Source organism: Lissotriton helveticus, chromosome 1_1 (assembly GCF_964261635.1).
Source record: "Lissotriton helveticus chromosome 1_1, aLisHel1.1, whole genome shotgun sequence".
Taxonomy (NCBI): Eukaryota; Metazoa; Chordata; class Amphibia; order Caudata; family Salamandridae; genus Lissotriton; species Lissotriton helveticus.
Window position 1 is genome coordinate 1695124447 of NC_136057.1, and position 22336 is coordinate 1695146782.

Genomic DNA, 22336 nt, shown 5'->3' on the forward strand with positions numbered 1-22336 from the left:
AACTGCAAACACAACAATGATGGACAGAATGTGGATCAATGTCACACATTCACCCCAGTCCAAAGATCTGGGCCCAAATCCATCGTTTTTCCACTCCACACCACCCTGGGTTAGACAATGGCGATATGCAAATCAGCGCTGACCCTGTGCCTCATAGGAACAGTCCAGTCCGAACTACAAAAGCCATGTCCTTCCCAGAGCGGAAACAAGCATCCGAGGACCGGCCCGGTTTCGAGGTAACACCTCTCTTCAGCCCGGCTAGCTTGATTCCAGTGGTGTGGAGTAACTGGGACTCACGTCTGAGCATCCCCAGTACACTTAGAGCGGTAACTGCAAACACAACAATGATGGACAGAATGTGGATCAATGTCACACATTCACCCCAGTCCAAAGATCTGGGCCCAAATCCATTGTTTTTCCACTCCACACCACCCTGGGTTAGACAATGGCGATATGCAAATCAGCGCTGACCCTGTGCCCCATAGGAACAGTCCAGTCCGAACTACAAAAGCCATGTCCTTCCCAGAGCGGAAACAAGCATCCGAGGACCGGCCCGGTTTCGAGGTAACACCTCTCTTCAGCCCGGCTAGCTTGATTCCAGTGGTGTGGAGTAACTGGGACTCACGTCTGAGCATCCCCAGTACACTTAGAGCGGTAACTGCAAACACAACAATGATGGACAGAATGTGGATCAATGTCACACATTCACCCCAGTCCAAAGATCTGGGCCCAAATCCATCGTTTTTCCACTCCACACCACCCTGGGTTAGACAATGGCGATATGCAAATCAGCGCTGACCCTGTGCCCCATAGGAACAGTCCAGTCCGAACTACAAAAGCCATGTCCTTCCCAGAACGGAAACAAGCATCCGAGGACCGGCCCGGTTTCGAGGTAACACCTCTCTTCAGCCCGGCTAGCTTGATTCCAGTGGTGTGGAGTAACTGGGACTCACGTCTGAGCATCCCCAGTACACTTAGAGCGGTAACTGCAAACACAACAATGATGGACAGAATGTGGATCAATGTCACACATTCACCCCAGTCCAAAGATCTGGGCCCAAATCCATCGTTTTTCCACTCCACACCACCCTGGGTTAGACAATGGCGATATGCAAATCAGCGCTGACCCTGTGCCCCATAGGAACAGTCCAGTCCGAACTACAAAAGCCATGTCCTTCCCAGAACGGAAACAAGCATCCGAGGACCGGCCCGGTTTCGAGGTAACACCTCTCTTCAGCCCGGCTAGCTTGATTCCAGTGGTGTGGAGTAACTGGGACTCACGTCTGAGCATCCCCAGTACACTTAGAGCGGTAACTGCAAACACAACAATGATGGACAGAATGTGGATCAATGTCACACATTCACCCCAGTCCAAAGATCTGGGCCCAAATCCATCGTTTTTCCACTCCACACCACCCTGGGTTAGACAATGGCGATATGCAAATCAGCGCTGACCCTGTGCCCCATAGGAACAGTCCAGTCCGAACTACAAAAGCCATGTCCTTCCCAGAACGGAAACAAGCATCCGAGGACCGGCCCGGTTTCGAGGTAACACCTCTCTTCAGCCCGGCTAGCTTGATTCCAGTGGTGTGGAGTAACTGGGACTCACGTCTGAGCATCCCCAGTACACTTAGAGCGGTAACTGCAAACACAACAATGATGGACAGAATGTGGATCAATGTCACATATTCACCCCAGTCCAAAGATCTGGGCCCAAATCCATCGTTTTTCCACTCCACACCACCCTGGGTTAGACAATGGCGATATGCAAATCAGCGCTGACCCTGTGCCCCATAGGAACAGTCCAGTCCGAACTACAAAAGCCATGTCCTTCCCAGAACGGAAACAAGCATCCGAGGACCGGCCCGGTTTCGAGGTAACACCTCTCTTCAGCCCGGCTAGCTTGATTCCAGTGGTGTGGAGTAACTGGGACTCACGTCTGAGCATCCCCAGTACACTTAGAGCGGTAACTGCAAACACAACAATGATGGACAGAATGTGGATCAATGTCACACATTCACCCCAGTCCAAAGATCTGGGCCCAAATCCATCGTTTTTCCACTCCACACCACCCTGGGTTAGACAATGGCGATATGCAAATCAGCGCTGACCCTGTGCCCCATAGGAACAGTCCAGTCCGAACTACAAAAGCCATGTCCTTCCCAGAACGGAAACAAGCATCCGAGGACCGGCCCGGTTTCGAGGTAACACCTCTCTTCAGCCCGGCTAGCTTGATTCCAGTGGTGTGGAGTAACTGGGACTCACGTCTGAGCATCCCCAGTACACTTAGAGCGGTAACTGCAAACACAACAATGATGGACAGAATGTGGATCAATGTCACACATTCACCCCAGTCCAAAGATCTGGGCCCAAATCCATCGTTTTTCCACTCCACACCACCCTGGGTTAGACAATGGCGATATGCAAATCAGCGCTGACCCTGTGCCCCATAGGAACAGTCCAGTCCGAACTACAAAAGCCATGTCCTTCCCAGAACGGAAACAAGCATCCGAGGACCGGCCCGGTTTCGAGGTAACACCTCTCTTCAGCCCGGCTAGCTTGATTCCAATGGTGTGGAGTAACTGGGACTCACGTCTGAGCATCCCCAGTACACTTAGAGCGGTAACTGCAAACACAACAATGATGGACAGAATGTGGATCAATGTCACACATTCACCCCAGTCCAAAGATCTGGGCCCAAATCCATCGTTTTTCCACTCCACACCACCCTGGGTTAGACAATGGCGATATGCAAATCAGCGCTGACCCTGTGCCCCATAGGAACAGTCCAGTCCGAACTACAAAAGCTATGTCCTTCCCAGAACGGAAACAAGCATCCGAGGACCGGCCCGGTTTCGAGGTAACACCTCTCTTCAGCCCGGCTAGCTTGATTCCAGTGGTGTGGAGTAACTGGGACTCACGTCTGAGCATCCCCAGTACACTTAGAGCGGTAACTGCAAACACAACAATGATGGACAGAATGTGGATCAATGTCACACATTCACCCCAGTCCAAAGATCTGGGCCCAAATCCATCGTTTTTCCACTCCACACCACCCTGGGTTAGACAATGGCGATATGCAAATCAGCGCTGACCCTGTGCCCCATAGGAACAGTCCAGTCCGAACTACAAAAGCCATGTCCTTCCCAGAACGGAAACAAGCATCCGAGGACCGGCCCGGTTTCGAGGTAACACCTCTCTTCAGCCCGGCTAGCTTGATTCCAGTGGTGTGGAGTAACTGGGACTCACGTCTGAGCATCCCCAGTACACTTAGAGCGGTAACTGCAAACACAACAATGATGGACAGAATGTGGATCAATGTCACACATTCACCCCAGTCCAAAGATCTGGGCCCAAATCCATCGTTTTTCCACTCCACACCACCCTGGGTTAGACAATGGCGATATGCAAATCAGCGCTGACCCTGTGCCCCATAGGAACAGTCCAGTCCGAACTACAAAAGCCATGTCCTTCCCAGAACGGAAACAAGCATCCGAGGACCGGCCCGGTTTCGAGGTAACACCTCTCTTCAGCCCGGCTAGCTTGATTCCAGTGGTGTGGAGTAACTGGGACTCACGTCTGAGCATCCCCAGTACACTTAGAGCGGTAACTGCAGACACAACAATGATGGACAGAATGTGGATCAATGTCACACATTCACCCCAGTCCAAAGATCTGGGCCCAAATCCATCGTTTTTCCACTCCACACCACCCTGGGTTAGACAATGGCGATATGCAAATCAGCGCTGACCCTGTGCCCCATAGGAACAGTCCAGTCCGAACTACAAAAGCCATGTCCTTCCCAGAACGGAAACAAGCATCCGAGGACCGGCCCGGTTTCGAGGTAACACCTCTCTTCAGCCCGGCTAGCTTGATTCCAGTGGTGTGGAGTAACTGGGACTCACGTCTGAGCATCCCCAGTACACTTAGAGCGGTAACTGCAAACACAACAATGATGGACAGAATGTGGATCAATGTCACACATTCACCCCAGTCCAAAGATCTGGGCCCAAATCCATCGTTTTTCCACTCCACACCACCCTGGGTTAGACAATGGCGATATGCAAATCAGCGCTGACCCTGTGCCCCATAGGAACAGTCCAGTCCGAACTACAAAAGCCATGTCCTTCCCAGAACGGAAACAAGCATCCGAGGACCGGCCCGGTTTCGAGGTAACACCTCTCTTCAGCCCGGCTAGCTTGATTCCAGTGGTGTGGAGTAACTGGGACTCACGTCTGAGCATCCCCAGTACACTTAGAGCGGTAACTGCAAACACAACAATGATGGACAGAATGTGGATCAATGTCACATATTCACCCCAGTCCAAAGATCTGGGCCCAAATCCATCGTTTTTCCACTCCACACCACCCTGGGTTAGACAATGGCGATATGCAAATCAGCGCTGACCCTGTGCCCCATAGGAACAGTCCAGTCCGAACTACAAAAGCCATGTCCTTCCCAGAACGGAAACAAGCATCCGAGGACCGGCCCGGTTTCGAGGTAACACCTCTCTTCAGCCCGGCTAGCTTGATTCCAGTGGTGTGGAGTAACTGGGACTCACGTCTGAGCATCCCCAGTACACTTAGAGCGGTAACTGCAAACACAACAATGATGGACAGAATGTGGATCAATGTCACACATTCACCCCAGTCCAAAGATCTGGGCCCAAATCCATCGTTTTTCCACTCCACACCACCCTGGGTTAGACAATGGCGATATGCAAATCAGCGCTGACCCTGTGCCCCATAGGAACAGTCCAGTCCGAACTACAAAAGCCATGTCCTTCCCAGAACGGAAACAAGCATCCGAGGACCGGCCCGGTTTCGAGGTAACACCTCTCTTCAGCCCGGCTAGCTTGATTCCAGTGGTGTGGAGTAACTGGGACTCACGTCTGAGCATCCCCAGTACACTTAGAGCGGTAACTGCAAACACAACAATGATGGACAGAATGTGGATCAATGTCACACATTCACCCCAGTCCAAAGATCTGGGCCCAAATCCATCGTTTTTCCACTCCACACCACCCTGGGTTAGACAATGGCGATATGCAAATCAGCGCTGACCCTGTGCCCCATAGGAACAGTCCAGTCCGAACTACAAAAGCCATGTCCTTCCCAGAACGGAAACAAGCATCCCAGGACCGGCCCGGTTTCGAGGTAACACCTCTCTTCAGCCCGGCTAGCTTGATTCCAATGGTGTGGAGTAACTGGGACTCACGTCTGAGCATCCCCAGTACACTTAGAGCGGTAACTGCAAACACAACAATGATGGACAGAATGTGGATCAATGTCACACATTCACCCCAGTCCAAAGATCTGGGCCCAAATCCATCGTTTTTCCACTCCACACCACCCTGGGTTAGACAATGGCGATATGCAAATCAGCGCTGACCCTGTGCCCCATAGGAACAGTCCAGTCCGAACTACAAAAGCTATGTCCTTCCCAGAACGGAAACAAGCATCCGAGGACCGGCCCGGTTTCGAGGTAACACCTCTCTTCAGCCCGGCTAGCTTGATTCCAGTGGTGTGGAGTAACTGGGACTCACGTCTGAGCATCCCCAGTACACTTAGAGCGGTAACTGCAAACACAACAATGATGGACAGAATGTGGATCAATGTCACACATTCACCCCAGTCCAAAGATCTGGGCCCAAATCCATCGTTTTTCCACTCCACACCACCCTGGGTTAGACAATGGCGATATGCAAATCAGCGCTGACCCTGTGCCCCATAGGAACAGTCCAGTCCGAACTACAAAAGCCATGTCCTTCCCAGAACGGAAACAAGCATCCGAGGACCGGCCCGGTTTCGAGGTAACACCTCTCTTCAGCCCGGCTAGCTTGATTCCAGTGGTGTGGAGTAACTGGGACTCACGTCTGAGCATCCCCAGTACACTTAGAGCGGTAACTGCAAACACAACAATGATGGACAGAATGTGGATCAATGTCACACATTCACCCCAGTCCAAAGATCTGGGCCCAAATCCATCGTTTTTCCACTCCACACCACCCTGGGTTAGACAATGGCGATATGCAAATCAGCGCTGACCCTGTGCCCCATAGGAACAGTCCAGTCCGAACTACAAAAGCCATGTCCTTCCCAGAACGGAAACAAGCATCCGAGGACCGGCCCGGTTTCGAGGTAACACCTCTCTTCAGCCCGGCTAGCTTGATTCCAGTGGTGTGGAGTAACTGGGACTCACGTCTGAGCATCCCCAGTACACTTAGAGCGGTAACTGCAGACACAACAATGATGGACAGAATGTGGATCAATGTCACACATTCACCCCAGTCCAAAGATCTGGGCCCAAATCCATCGTTTTTCCACTCCACACCACCCTGGGTTAGACAATGGCGATATGCAAATCAGCGCTGACCCTGTGCCCCATAGGAACAGTCCAGTCCGAACTACAAAAGCCATGTCCTTCCCAGAACGGAAACAAGCATCCGAGGACCGGCCCGGTTTCGAGGTAACACCTCTCTTCAGCCCGGCTAGCTTGATTCCAGTGGTGTGGAGTAACTGGGACTCACGTCTGAGCATCCCCAGTACACTTAGAGCGGTAACTGCAAACACAACAATGATGGACAGAATGTGGATCAATGTCACACATTCACCCCAGTCCAAAGATCTGGGCCCAAATCCATCGTTTTTCCACTCCACACCACCCTGGGTTAGACAATGGCGATATGCAAATCAGCGCTGACCCTGTGCCCCATAGGAACAGTCCAGTCCGAACTACAAAAGCCATGTCCTTCCCAGAACGGAAACAAGCATCCGAGGACCGGCCCGGTTTCGAGGTAACACCTCTCTTCAGCCCGGCTAGCTTGATTCCAGTGGTGTGGAGTAACTGGGACTCACGTCTGAGCATCCCCAGTACACTTAGAGCGGTAACTGCAAACACAACAATGATGGACAGAATGTGGATCAATGTCACATATTCACCCCAGTCCAAAGATCTGGGCCCAAATCCATAGTTTTTCCACTCCACACCACCCTGGGTTAGACAATGGCGATATGCAAATCAGCGCTGACCCTGTGCCCCATAGGAACAGTCCAGTCCGAACTACAAAAGCCATGTCCTTCCCAGAACGGAAACAAGCATCCGAGGACCGGCCCGGTTTCGAGGTAACACCTCTCTTCAGCCCGGCTAGCTTGATTCCAGTGGTGTGGAGTAACTGGGACTCACGTCTGAGCATCCCCACTACACTTAGAGCGGTAACTGCAAACACAACAATGATGGACAGAATGTGGATCAATGTCACACATTCACCCCAGTCCAAAGATCTGGGCCCAAATCCATCGTTTTTCCACTCCACACCACCCTGGGTTAGACAATGGCGATATGCAAATCAGCGCTGACCCTGTGCCCCATAGGAACAGTCCAGTCCGAACTACAAAAGCCATGTCCTTCCCAGAACGGAAACAAGCATCCGAGGACCGGCCCGGTTTCGAGGTAACACCTCTCTTCAGCCCGGCTAGCTTGATTCCAGTGGTGTGGAGTAACTGGGACTCACGTCTGAGCATCCCCAGTACACTTAGAGCGGTAACTGCAAACACAACAATGATGGACAGAATGTGGATCAATGTCACACATTCACCCCAGTCCAAAGATCTGGGCCCAAATCCATCGTTTTTCCACTCCACACCACCCTGGGTTAGACAATGGCGATATGCAAATCAGCGCTGACCCTGTGCCCCATAGGAACAGTCCAGTCCGAACTACAAAAGCCATGTCCTTCCCAGAACGGAAACAAGCATCCGAGGACCGGCCCGGTTTCGAGGTAACACCTCTCTTCAGCCCGGCTAGCTTGATTCCAATGGTGTGGAGTAACTGGGACTCACGTCTGAGCATCCCCAGTACACTTAGAGCGGTAACTGCAAACACAACAATGATGGACAGAATGTGGATCAATGTCACACATTCACCCCAGTCCAAAGATCTGGGCCCAAATCCATCGTTTTTCCACTCCACACCACCCTGGGTTAGACAATGGCGATATGCAAATCAGCGCTGACCCTGTGCCCCATAGGAACAGTCCAGTCCGAACTACAAAAGCTATGTCCTTCCCAGAACGGAAACAAGCATCCGAGGACCGGCCCGGTTTCGAGGTAACACCTCTCTTCAGCCCGGCTAGCTTGATTCCAGTGGTGTGGAGTAACTGGGACTCACGTCTGAGCATCCCCAGTACACTTAGAGCGGTAACTGCAAACACAACAATGATGGACAGAATGTGGATCAATGTCACACATTCACCCCAGTCCAAAGATCTGGGCCCAAATCCATCGTTTTTCCACTCCACACCACCCTGGGTTAGACAATGGCGATATGCAAATCAGCGCTGACCCTGTGCCCCATAGGAACAGTCCAGTCCGAACTACAAAAGCCATGTCCTTCCCAGAACGGAAACAAGCATCCGAGGACCGGCCCGGTTTCGAGGTAACACCTCTCTTCAGCCCGGCTAGCTTGATTCCAGTGGTGTGGAGTAACTGGGACTCACGTCTGAGCATCCCCAGTACACTTAGAGCGGTAACTGCAAACACAACAATGATGGACAGAATGTGGATCAATGTCACACATTCACCCCAGTCCAAAGATCTGGGCCCAAATCCATCGTTTTTCCACTCCACACCACCCTGGGTTAGACAATGGCGATATGCAAATCAGCGCTGACCCTGTGCCCCATAGGAACAGTCCAGTCCGAACTACAAAAGCCATGTCCTTCCCAGAACGGAAACAAGCATCCGAGGACCGGCCCGGTTTCGAGGTAACACCTCTCTTCAGCCCGGCTAGCTTGATTCCAGTGGTGTGGAGTAACTGGGACTCACGTCTGAGCATCCCCAGTACACTTAGAGCGGTAACTGCAAACACAACAATGATGGACAGAATGTGGATCAATGTCACATATTCACCCCAGTCCAAAGATCTGGGCCCAAATCCATCGTTTTTCCACTCCACACCACCCTGGGTTAGACAATGGCGATATGCAAATCAGCGCTGACCCTGTGCCCCATAGGAACAGTCCAGTCCGAACTACAAAAGCCATGTCCTTCCCAGAACGGAAACAAGCATCCGAGGACCGGCCCGGTTTCGAGGTAACACCTCTCTTCAGCCCGGCTAGCTTGATTCCAGTGGTGTGGAGTAACTGGGACTCACGTCTGAGCATCCCCAGTACACTTAGAGCGGTAACTGCAAACACAACAATGATGGACAGAATGTGGATCAATGTCACACATTCACCCCAGTCCAAAGATCTGGGCCCAAATCCATCGTTTTTCCACTCCACACCACCCTGGGTTAGACAATGGCGATATGCAAATCAGCGCTGACCCTGTGCCCCATAGGAACAGTCCAGTCCGAACTACAAAAGCCATGTCCTTCCCAGAACGGAAACAAGCATCCGAGGACCGGCCCGGTTTCGAGGTAACACCTCTCTTCAGCCCGGCTAGCTTGATTCCAGTGGTGTGGAGTAACTGGGACTCACGTCTGAGCATCCCCAGTACACTTAGAGCGGTAACTGCAAACACAACAATGATGGACAGAATGTGGATCAATGTCACACATTCACCCCAGTCCAAAGATCTGGGCCCAAATCCATCGTTTTTCCACTCCACACCACCCTGGGTTAGACAATGGCGATATGCAAATCAGCGCTGACCCTGTGCCCCATAGGAACAGTCCAGTCCGAACTACAAAAGCCATGTCCTTCCCAGAACGGAAACAAGCATCCGAGGACCGGCCCGGTTTCGAGGTAACACCTCTCTTCAGCCCGGCTAGCTTGATTCCAGTGGTGTGGAGTAACTGGGACTCACGTCTGAGCATCCCCAGTACACTTAGGGCCAGATGTAGGTAATTTTTATTTACCGACCTCTTAAATACCGAGTCACACCGACTCGGTATTTAAGAGGTCGGAAAATAAAAATACCGAGATGTAGGTAATTGCAGATGTGCAATTACCGAATCGGAAACAGTCGGTAATTTCCGATGTGGTAAATACCGACCAGTTAATGCCCATGCATTCCTATGGGCTTTGAAGCCCATAGGATTGATTGGGCATATACCGGTCGGTATTTACCACATCGGAAAATACCGACTGTCACAAGGGTGCAGGGGGTGTCACTTTGACACCCTCTGGCACCCCCAAAAGAGGCTCGGGTGCCATGTGGCAGGCATACCTGCCCTAAGGGCAGGTCTGCCTGTCATATGGCATAGGTGTGCATGCACACATGTGCATGCACACCAGAAACGGTATTTTACCATCAAGTAGTATTTAATGGTAAAATACCGATGTGGTACTGCTTGTGGGACTCAGAAGAGTCCCACCTACATACCAATTGTCCGGAATCAGTAATGATACCGACTCGGTATTTTACATACTCGGTAAATTTACCTACCGGTAAATTTACCGAGTCTGTAAATTACAGGGCCCTACATGTCAAATTGCTTTTACCGGGTGGTAACGGCCGAATTCGGCCGTTACCACCCGGTAAAAGCCTACCTACATCTGGCCCTTAGAGCGGTAACTGCAAACACAACAATGATGGACAGAATGTGGATCAATGTCACACATTCACCCCAGTCCAAAGATCTGGGCCCAAATCCATCGTTTTTCCACTCCACACCACCCTGGGTTAGACAATGGCGATATGCAAATCAGCGCTGACCCTGTGCCCCATAGGAACAGTCCAGTCCGAACTACAAAAGCCATGTCCTTCCCAGAACGGAAACAAGCATCCGAGGACCGGCCCGGTTTCGAGGTTTTGCAGTTACCGCAACAATGTTGCGGGCACGATGCTGATCGCCGCCCTGCTAAAGCTTGCACAGAGGCCCGCACCATAGCAGATACACCCACGGAGCAGCAGTGAAGATCGGGCCTGACAAGACCATTGCAGCAGTCAACCCTTGCGTCAACCCTTGCCCCCCCCACCCCCGGAGACTTCTCTGGCCCACCACACGACTTCTGCCGCCCACTTGCAGGGACCACAGCTGCGACAACAGGAGCTGACTGGAGTTGACAGAGGTGAGAGAGGAACTGGGGGCACGTGACAAGCATTGAGACCCCTAGGAATGCTGTGGAGTCCGAAGGGACAACCTGAGCTGCGGCTGTTGTAGACCCATCAGGGTTATCCTGTGACCCCCTTGCTGATACTTTGCTTCAGCATCCAGGAGAGACTAGGGGAAGAAAGCCAGTGGGGTGCGACCTGAAGGTGTCCCTCTGACGGCAGAGACTGTGCCCAACGACACTGGGCTCCTGCAGATTTGATAGACTCGAGCCTTGAGGAGCTAGACTGCAGCTCTCTCCCCTCCTCATTGTCCGTCTTACTGAGAACGCTGAGGTTGAGAGCCCCTTCTGCAGAAAAAGGTACCCTGACTTGGAACTATGGATCTAAGGCGTGGCTTGAGTGGTGAAGAGGGGACTACGCCGCACATGGATGTGTGGAGCCACCGCTCAGATATCAAGCACTGCATAGGAGGGTGGCTTTAGCAGGACCGAAGACAGCGATTACCAGGATCCCGCTACTATTGACTTGCCTGAAGTGGCCTTTGACAGTTACTGGGTGCTCTGCATGCTCCGTAAGATGCTGTGGGAGTACTGTCTTTCGCTGCTTGGGCCTACAATGATCATGGCTGCAGCACAAGCGAAAAAAAAGCGATCCCTCAAGGAGATGCTGACCAAACCAACCAAGGGCCCGTCCAGGGGGCAGTCACCGCCCTGACAACCAGAGCAGCTGGCAGACGAAGAGGACAATGAGGGACCGGTGACTCGATTGTATATTGAGGCCCTGTTTGTATACCTCCGAAAAGACCTCCAGGCGTTTAAAAGAGATGTGTCACATGACTTAAAGTTGGTACGCCGCAACCTGAAGGAGGTGGGGGACAAGGTCTCGAATCCTGAGGGCCATGAGTCCAATTGCAATGAAGACATCGAGCAACTCTAGCAGGAAGTAATTTGCCCCAGAGACCAACAGATCGATTTGCAGAACCATGCAAATGATCCCGAGTACCAGTTGAGATGGAATAAAATCAGCATCAGGGGGGCGCCAACCAAAGCAGAGGGCGAGGACATTGGAGCATTTGTGAGGGACTTCTTTCTCCAGAATCTGGAAGCACCACCCAACAGGGAGATACAGATCAACAGGGTCCACAAGATGGGTTTTCAGAGACCAGAGAATGTTAATCTGGCCAACATCCTGGCATGTGTCTATGACTTTCAACTCAAAGAAACCATACTCCACAAACCTAAGGACCTTCATCCTTTGCAATTACAGGTGCATTTGCTCACACTCTACCAAGATATATTAGCTCTCACCCTGCAGAAACAAAGAGACGTTTGCCAGGTGACCATCTTGCTTCAGGACAAGGCCATCACTTACTCCTTGAGCTACCCGTTCTGCATAGTTTTTCGCTGGGAAGGGTAGCTCCATCAACTTTGATCCCTTTCTGGGACCTCTCAGGAGCTGAACATTGAGAAGTCTTACAAGGACTGAGATCCCGAAAATGCATTTGGTGATGGGGGGGGGGGGGGGGGGGGGTACAACCTTTCCTAAGAGACTATTTTCAGATCCAGAAACCACAGCCATGGAGGGGCGAGTGGTGCTGGAAACACTGACTGGCGAATCTGATATGCTGGAGTTGACCTGAGCATCACTGAGGCTTCCAGATCGCATTTAACAGTAATGGGGGGGGGGAGACTGCTGGGGAGGGGCACAGAGGGCCTATACTTTATTGGGAGGTGTTTCAGATACTCTAATGGGCTCCCAAACCCAGGATCCCCATGGAACACTCCTGACCATGGCCAGTGCCTTAATTTCTTAAGGGACTGTGTTTTTGTACCTGTTATGTGGTCTTGTTGGGCGAGTATTTGCATTACACAGGAGTGCACTACATAGGTTCTCCCAAGCATGGGATCTGTGAGGGTTCGAGCCAGCCACACTGGAGGGAAGGTTGGTTATTACCCTAGGTAGCCGTTGCTGCACTTTCCTTTCGTCCCCTCCCCACACGATAAACTAAACCTCTAATCTGAAGGTGCTCAACAATCCGACTAAGTGTGGAGTGATTCTTTCTTATTTTGAACAGACTGTCGCTGACCTAAGTATCCTCCAAGAGACCCATCTGGTCTCCGAAGACTGGTAAAGGCTTAGGTCTCATGCTTTCCCACAACAGTTCTTCTCTTCCACCATCTCCAAGACAGCATGGATTGACATTTTGGTCTCCTGCTCTTTCCCCGGGTGGGTGGGCTCTAAACTAGCAGATGTCAAAGGGAGGTTGCTGGAATATACTGTGAGTGTGGGAGACTGCATCTTAGCTTCCCTGTACACCCCTAATGATGGGCAGAAACAATAAGATTAACAAGAGACCCGAAGGAAGTTTATAATATTTAATTAAACTATTGTGCTCCATTTGAAAACAGATGCATACCACATATATCATTAGCATGGTTAACGCCCATGTACCATAAAATGCCCTATAATCATTGTTGAGTGGATTCGCCGTAAATTACCACTTGTTTCTTTACAAATACTTGTACCCATGGTCCCTTATATACATTTAGGTTCCCTTGGCTATGAAAACATGTTCTTGCACAATCGCTGGATTGCAAGGGGTTACATATGTATTCCCACTACTAGGTTTTAGTGGGTTCCCCCCTTCTTTCCTTTCTTTTGTCCCTTGACCCCTGCTTCCTTCCTCCCATCCTTGCTCACATCATGACAGAACATACGCTTTAGTACTCAGATGACTACATCAAGAAAATACTAGAAGGGCCTTTTCTTTTCTCTGTTACTCCAGATTCGGCACAACCAGTTAGCTCTAGTTTAGCTGATCAGCTGGAAAAATGCAAAAAGAAATATGTTAGACTACAGCTCATGATATGCATGCTAAGAGTACCTGAAGGTAAACACCATCCCATTTGGCCTACAAGTTAGGAATATTGCAAGTGTCCTCACTGATGACAAAGAATATTTCAATGGCTTTAGTTTCATAGGTACCGTTTGTTCCAGGCATTGGATAGTGCTTGGTATTGCCACTAACACTGGACACAATAAAAAACATTATGAAGAAATGAATAACCTGGAGAAGCAAATTAAGGAGTGAAGTGTGATTTCTGATGCTAAGAATTTACTTGAAAAAACTGAAACAGCCACAACAGAGTTTTACAGGATTGGAAAGGATTAAAAAAAACACTAAAGTAAGGAGGGACATTAGGAATTATAGCACCAAGTGAACATACCTTTACCTCACTGATGACTTTTACAACAACAGGGTGTACACAAGACCCTACTTTCGCTGAGCTTTGGGCAGATATAATAAACAGAATGCCCTAGTGACATTCTCAGACACTTAAGGAGAGTCTTCAGACAATTCTGATCTTCTGATCTAGGGGAAGGAGCTAGCTCCATCACCGAGATCTCCAAATAGGAATTTAATTTTCTAGGAAGAGGCCTTGAGCTCCCACCAGCATGAGAGAGAGGCCGGATATTATACAGTGTGCCGGGACAGCGCCGAACATGGCAGAAATATTTCCGATGGTGATAAGTAAGAACAGTACCAATGTCACAATGAGCTGCACCCGCCTGTCCCCATCTTTATTTTATCCACCCATTTACTCTCTAGGGAAGAAACCTAATTACTCAGTAAAGGACTCTCTTTTGTCTCCACAACACGTCACAACTTCCTTGAACTTCAAACTGAGATGTTAAGGTTCTTCAGGAAGATTCACCTTGATGCCTTTCTTCTTGAGAATCCAAGCATTCCAAGTGTGGCCAACACACATTTCCGACCACCTTCAACTTTCAATCCACCACAAAGCTGCATTCCTCCCAAACTACACTCCTTCGAAAGACTAGTTCTGAATGAAATTTCCAGTCTGGAACAGAGACACAACTTCATTCCATACAACATACCCATTATGGAAAAGGATGCACTGACCAGTCTTAAACTGGATCATTCATTGGTCATAAAACCTGCAGATAAAGGAGGGGGAGTAGTAATACAGAGCCCTGACTCATACAAAGGTGAGATCCTTAGACAACTGTCAAACACTGACCATTACCTTAAACTTAACATGGACCCTTCTAAATTCATATAAAGATTTATTTTAGACATCACACAAAAGGGCAAATCATAAGGCTTCATTTTGTGAACAAATAATCCCCAAGAACACCAGTCATTTATAGACTTCCTAAAGTGCATAAAGATATGAACGCACCCCCTGGACCCCCTATTATGTCAGGATGTGGCTCAATACTAGAGCCCCTTGGCCAATAAGTGAATTTATTTATTAAGAACTTTGTACCTGAAACACTTTGCTATATAAAAGACACTATGGGCATGATTAACAAGGTAGAACACACTGCCTTTGACCCCCATTCAAGTATTCTGTGTACAGTGGACGTCAAGCCTTGTACACTAACATTCCCCAAAAAGAGGGCCTAGGGATCATTTAAAAAAATCCTTGAATCAAGGACACGCCCACACGCAGTTCAAACAACGTTTATTCTGACACTGTTGGAACTCTTCTTAACTTGTATCTTTTTCTAATTTGATGATGACTTTTTCCAGCAGATTAAAGGGACATCCACGGGAGCAGTTTTTCCACCTAATTTCTCTATACTTTTCATGGGCTACCTAGAAACAGAGATTATTATGTCCCATTGTAATCCATTTCACTGCCAGATTAGCCAATGGAGACTTTATATAGGAGACATCTTTATGATTTGGCATGGCTGTGAGAACACCCTCGGTGACTTTGTCAGTTGGCTCAATACCCATTGCCGTGGATTGCAATTTTTCACATTCTCACAGCAGGTCGAAACTCGCTTTTCTTGATCTACTTATCAGATTACCCCCAGATGGACTTTTTACATCACTTTTCTGTCAACCTACAGAAAGAAACACCCTTCTTGCCTACACTAGCCATCACCCTCAGGCCCTCAGTGATTCTCTACCTTTTTTACAAGTCCTCCGACTCCAGAGAAATTGTTTGTTCAAACACAACTTTTTTTCTGAAGCTAAAATGTTATGCACTAAACTACAATCCACAGACTACCTATGTCGACTGGTAAAGTAGTCAATGTGAAGTACCTGGTATTGCCCCGGGAAAGCACTTTTGACACCTAAAACTGAGAAAAACAAAGATCACAAGGTCTGCGTAACCTATATTTTTTCTGACCTGTTGTTGGCTATTTTATGACTCTGGGCACTTTACCACTGCTGATCAGTGCTTAAGTGCATATGCTCTCCCTACTGTAAATTAATGTATGTATTGATTCGTGGTTCCATGATTGGATGTTTGGTTTACTTGTCAGACCCTAGTATAGTGCACTGAGTGCGCCCAGGGCGTGTACATCCAAATGCTGCTAGTGGGCTTGCAGCACTGGTTGTGCCGCCCACAGAAGCGGCCTTGTAAAACATGTCTAAGGTCTGCCATTGCAGAGCCTCCATGCAGTCTGGTACTATCATACTGACTGGGCAAGTGCACCCACTTGCCAGTCCCTAAACCTTACCTTTTCTTCATAATAGTCCCCCTATGGTAGGCCCAAGGGCAGGGTGCATTGTAGGCATAAGGTAGGACAAGCCCTGATGTGTGTGGCATGTCCTAATAGTGAATTACAGCCATTTTCGTTTTTCACTATTACAAGGCTACCTGTTCTCCATAGGCCAGAATGGGCTGTTGGAATTATTACACTTTATAATCCTAGCAGACTCAGAGAACATGGTAGAAATTCGAGTTTAGTATGCCTGGACTCAGAATAATAAAATACATCTTTTAGGAAAGTTTATTTTAATATTCTGTGTTAGGAAATACCACTTTTAGAAAGTGCGAGGTTTTGTATTCCTTGTCTGGGTTTGTGTGTGACAGGGCTGGGGGATTTCCAAGAGACAGGCTGAGGCAGCCCGGTGGTGAATAGGGAGATCTGCATCTAGATGGGAGGGAGGAGTTGCACCTGGGACCTGAATAGGACTGTGCCCGCCCCCCCACAGTGCTGGCTCCACCCCCTGTGGTGCGTCTGATGTCTTTGTCCTGCACACTGAAAGAAGAGAAGGAAGACTGTCAACAAAGTGCTCCAGGACTGTACTTGCCTTCCACAATGCTGGATCCACCTCCTGTGGGGCATCTGATGTGCCTACCCTGCGCTGTGAAAGGAAAGGAGAAGTCTGGTAAACCAAGTGCTTCAGAACTGGTTTTGACTGGGCACAGGCCCCTCTCCCCTCAGAGAACAAAGGATTTTGGGGTATAAATATTGGGACCCTGATCCCAAGAAATTAGATCACTCCTGGAACTGACAAAGCGAAACTTCTGCTGAGGAGAAGTAACCTGAAAACTGAGGAGAGACTATTCCCAAGCTGAAGTGCTGCTTGGGAGATAGGCCTGCAGTGGTTGTCTTCCTGCCAAAGGGAGGAGAAAGACTTTGTGGACTTTTCTTTTCAACTTGTGCAAAGATCTCCAAGGGCTTGGAAGAGAGCTTGCCCCACGACCGAAGTCCCAAGACCAGTGGACTTCACCAGCCTTTGTGAATTACACGTGGCTACAGAGGCAGGGAACTGTGACCGACTCTCACAACCTGCCCAGTGTCCTGTAGGCACTGCACCAAGCAACGTCGACCTCGAACAACGCAAGCTCTGTGCTCACCGACGTGGTCAACGAGCCGTAGTCTGCACCGCGACTGGAAGGACACCGTGACGTGCAACGCCTTGCTACACCGAATCGAAATGGTCTGACCGACGTGGTCACTACTGCTGACTTCGAGTCCTGCGACCGCCTCGCACACTTTGCGACGCACCGCCCGAGTCACACCTCTGTCCGGACTGATCGACGCCAGCTCCTGAACTCCGGCTCTGTCACCGCACTGTAAAGCTGGAAGCACCGCAACAAGCAACATCCGCCTCGAACAACGCAAGCTCTAAGCTCACCGACTCCGTCTCGACGCCGTCAACATGCCGTAGCCTGCACCGCGACTGGAAGGACACCGTGACCTGCAACGCTTTCTTTTTCTACATCGCGACGAACCCCGGAACCGGCTCGCACATCCGTGCCGGTCGCCTCAAGGAAAAGGTACTGTGACTGAGTCTGTAGACATTTGAGTGGGCCCTGACCGCCGCAGTCCGCTTGATTAGTTAGACTCTGTGTTCTTTTCAGCAACGCTGTAGCCGGACAAAGCTACCGACTCACACAGAACCTTGAATTAAGCCTTTTTAACCTGAACTCTTGAAACGTAATAGTACTGTGGATTCTTTTTGTCGTTTATTGGTCTTGTGATAACTCTATATGAAGTATATGTATTTTTGATATAGAACCTGTGTGGTGTCCATTTGTAGTGTTGTCACTGGGTTACTGTATGTGGTCACAACTGCTTAACTTACATTGCCTCTGAAATAAGCCTTGACTGCTCGCGCCACGCCGCCTAGAGGGTTAGCAGGGGTTATTTTAAGAGGGTAATTCTCTTGCCCTGACTAGAGGAGAGGGTCCCTGCTTGTCACAAGTACCTACCTGTGCCAACCAGAGACTCCCAATTCTAACATTGGAAGCAGCGGATGAATTCCAAATTTTCATTTGTGACTCAGGTATAGTGATTGGTGAACACTGCTTAGTGAGTGCAGACTAAAACGCAACCACGTACTTCTGATACTTGTTTTTGCCAGAGATCTCCATTTTTTTTAAAATCATGCCTGATTCAACCATCATGGAAGAGGCAGCATCCGTTGCATCTGTTGACAGTGATTGGGAGGAAGAGAAAATAGAAAGCTACACCAACAAAAGGGATCAGTTCCAAAAGGCGCTGAGGGCCTGGGTCGAGGCAAGGAATGCCCCTGGAAATGAGATTGAATTTGAGGATGCAGAACAGCAACTGGAGGGACCACTGGGTCCAGAAGGGAGGGGTGCAACATCCCCGTTGGGTAGCAGTGTTTTTGCCCGGGGCCTGTCCCCAGAAGAGTTGGCAGACAGGAGAAAAAAAACAGGATGCATGAAATGGGGATGGCCAAGCTCCAGTTGAGTGTACAACTGGAGTTAGAGAATATGAAATTGGCCCTGGAGGAAAAGAGAATGCAAATGGAGCATGAGTTGATAATGAGGGAGCTTGATTTAGAGTTGAAGGGGCTTGAGGCCAAGAGTGTCTCAGCCCAGCAACAAGAAATGTGTGTAGCTCAGAGATTGAGATTTGCTGAGTTGGAGGTGGAGTCCAGCTCAGATGGAAGCAGTCAAATTGAATTTTCTAGTGCTGGGGGAGTAGTACACACACCCAGAGGTGAGGCACCTTACTTGGAGGGGCTTAACATACACCAGGAGGTTCAAGGACGTGAGGTAGCTCCAGTAGTGCGCAGTGTCCAAGAAGGGAATAGGGTAACTGGCGTAGGGGTTCATGGTTCTAGTAGTGGGAGGGACACTCTACTAACTCTAGATGAGAGATGCAGGGAGAGGGGTTCCCCCAAAGTTGAAGTCCTGGTATGTGAGTGTGGAGACCGCCCAGAAGATTGTGGGTTGTGTGACAGAGACAGTCAGATACTGTCTTGCCAATCTCAAGAGAATGGTGTCGAGTACGTGTGTGAGGCACTTGATGGTGAGGTGAAGGATTATTTTGGTTAACCCTTGTAGGGGGCTGTGTGATCCAATTGTGGGAGAGCATATTGTAAGTCCCTGTTTTCCAGAGCTATGCCAACACCTGTTGGAGAGTGAGTTCTCTGACCACATGAAACTCACGTTGGAGGCAGACCTTTTGGTGGATTCCAGAGGGTCTTAAGAAGCATTGAGGAGTGAGTCCAACAAGAGTGGCTCAGGTATCTTCCAGTCCTGTGAGATGAAAGAGGTTCTGTGTAGCCCAGTTAGGTTCCAGTGTAATGGGAGGGGTGTAGGGGCTCACGTCCTGTCTAAGAGGAGGAGGAGTGAGTGTGGGTTCTGTCCCAAGGTACCCGAAACCCAGTCTCAGGGTCTGGATGGTTTCTTAAGGGAACATCAGGTCGGGGCCTAGGCTGTACTCGTAGGCCATTTGAGGAGGATCTCCCAGTGTCTAGAGAACGTGGAGCCTCTGTAAGCAGAGCTCCAGTAGTTCTGGTGTCTGGCAGTGCCACTCCAGTTGGGAGGGTGCAGAAGTCCAGATGGAGGGGTGAGAGGGGGAAAGTGTCCCCAGTGGAAGAACCAGTGGGTCAGGGGCCAGCCAGAAGGGCTGTATCACCAATGAATGACCATGGGGACACCACTTCTGTCCTGGGGGATCTTTGCACACTGTCAGATGGACAGGGGACGGAAGATCTGCGCCAGGCAGACTATCACACAACACAGGAGTTATGTGTTACCCTCAGGGGGGGGGGCATGCGTGCTCCCAAGGAAGTCCTGGTGCGCCAGGCAAGTGTTCAACTGCAGGGTTTGATTCCTGAGTTGGAGAGCCAGGTTCAGGTGTTGTCTGACCTGGAGGAAGGGGCAACTGTAATCTGTGTCCTGACAGAGGTAGCTTCTAGGGGTACCACTCCAGGTGGGAGGGTGCAGTGCTCTGGAAGGGGGTGCAGAGGGAGGGAGTCCTCACCTCTGACCCCGGTGCAGCCCGAGGGTCTGGACCCCGGGTTGGAAGGCCATGTTCAGGGTGTCCCCCTTGACCTGGTAGCCCAGTTGCAGGATAGAACCCCTGAACTGGTGGGCAAATTGTGCAGGACACCTGCCACAGGTGCCCTGACAATTCTAGAAAGGGGTACCGCTCCAGGTGGGAGGGTACAAAGCCCCAAGAAGAAGGACCGGGTGTGGGAGAGCTATCACAGTCTCTGGTCCAGCCACCAGGTATAGGCCTGGGGCTGGTGGGTCAGTGCCAGGATGTCATACCTGACCTGACACAAGGGAGAGTGGACAAAGGGTGCCAAGCACCTGGGGTTACTGCCCACCGCTCTCTGACGCCACAGAGGTTTGAGAGACCTGAGAGGCATAAGGCCAGGGTCTCCTCCCTGACTACTGTCAGTGGCCACTGTGACTTGCTGTCTGTCTGTTGGGACACACCTGTGAGTAAGTTAAGGTTAGATGCTGCAGAGGTGGTGTCTACAGGTGAGTAAAACGGTTCCCCATGGATTAGCTTGGTGGACCTTGAGAGTATGGCCAGAGGAATTGAAATGGGTTCAGATTGGCGTAGAACTGGAATGTGTCCCTGCTGTTGCGGGCCAGGTCCATGTTCTACCGCCCAAAGCAGGGAAGACCATCAAGGTAGTGATTGGTCTACCCTATGTTTTGGCTTGAAGGGGGTTGTGTTGAACTTTGCCCTTTTTGCAGGGTCATCCCTGAACTTTTTGCCTACCTCCTATATTTTTTCTGACCTGTTGTTGGCTATTTTATGACTCTGGGCACTTTACCACTGCTGATCAGTGCTTAAGTGCATATGCTCTCCCTACTGTAAATTAATGTATGTATTGATTAGCGGTTCCATGATTGCATGTTTGGTTTACTTGTCAGACCCTATTACAGTGCACTGGGTGTGCCCAGGGCGTATAAATCCAAATGCTGCTAGTGGGCTGCAGCACTGGTTGTGCCAACCACAGAATCGGCCTTGTAAAACATGTCTAAGGTCTGCCATTACAGAGCCTGTGTGCAGTCTGGTACTGTCATGCTGACTGGGCAAGTACACCCACTTGCCAGTCCCTAAACCTTCCCTTTTCTTTATATTAGTCACCCCTATGGTAGGCCCAAGGGCAGGGTGCATTGTAAGTATAAGGTAGGACAAGCCCTGATGTGTGTGGCATGTCCTAATAGTGAATTACAGCCATTTTCGTTTTTCACTATTGCAAGGCTACCTGTTCTCCATAGGCCAGAATGGGCTGTTAGAAGTATTACACTTTATAATCCTAGCAGACTCAGAGAACATGGTAGAAATTCGATTTTAGTATGCCTGGACTCAGAATAATAAAATACATCTTTTAGGAAAGTTTATTTTAATATTCTGTGTTTGCAAATACCACTTTTAGAAAGTAGGTTTTGCTTGCCTAACCTGAGCCTGCCTCTGCGAGGTTGTGTATTCCTTGTCTGGGTTTGTGTGCAACAGGGCTGGGGGATTTCCAAGAGACAGGCTGGGGCAGCCCGGTGGTGAATAGGGAGATCTGCATCTAGATGGGAGGGAGGAGTTGCACCTGGGACCTGAATAGGACTGTGCCCGCCCCCTACAGTGCTGGCTCCACCCCCTGTGGTGCGTCTGATGTCTCTGCCCTGCACACTGAAAGAAGAGAAGGAAGACTGTGAACAAAGTGCTCCAGGACTGTACTTGCCTTCCACAATGCTGGCTCCACCTCCTGTGGGGCCTCTGATGTGACTGCCCTGCGCTGTGAAAGGAAAGGAGAAGTCTGGTAAACAGAGTGCTTCAGAACTGGTTTT

The 22336-nt window shown here is 50.0% G+C and overlaps 1 protein-coding gene across 3 annotated transcripts in view; it reads right to left on the reverse strand.

Moving 5' to 3' along the window:
• ARHGAP9 (Rho GTPase activating protein 9) overlaps positions 1 to 22336 on the reverse strand; it is a 744735-nt gene that overhangs the window by 343151 nt on the left and 379248 nt on the right. The gene's annotated exons all lie outside the window — the stretch shown is intronic.